Genomic DNA, 289 nt, shown 5'->3' with positions numbered 1-289 from the left:
GCCATAAAGGGCCATAAAATTACCTACCAATACCTTATTACCATTGCCTGCAACTGTCACTGTTTACATACAAATGCTATTGTGACTTCATCTCGTCCTGCTCGCCCGGCTGTTGAACGTAGCCTAATAGTTCTTGAGTCTCGTGGGCCATGGGAAATAGTGGATATTTGGTGAGAATTAAGCGTTGATTGTAGTTGGTCGTTTTTCTAAGGTTATGGCAAGAAAAGATAATTATTTCCCTTATTATTGCTTTAAGGGGGTACTTTTAACCTCATGGTTCTGTGCGTGT

This window comes from Penaeus monodon, chromosome 34 (genome assembly GCF_015228065.2).
Source record: "Penaeus monodon isolate SGIC_2016 chromosome 34, NSTDA_Pmon_1, whole genome shotgun sequence".
NCBI classification, from domain to species: Eukaryota; Metazoa; Arthropoda; class Malacostraca; order Decapoda; family Penaeidae; genus Penaeus; species Penaeus monodon.
Note: the sequence above shows the minus strand (reverse complement) of the source record.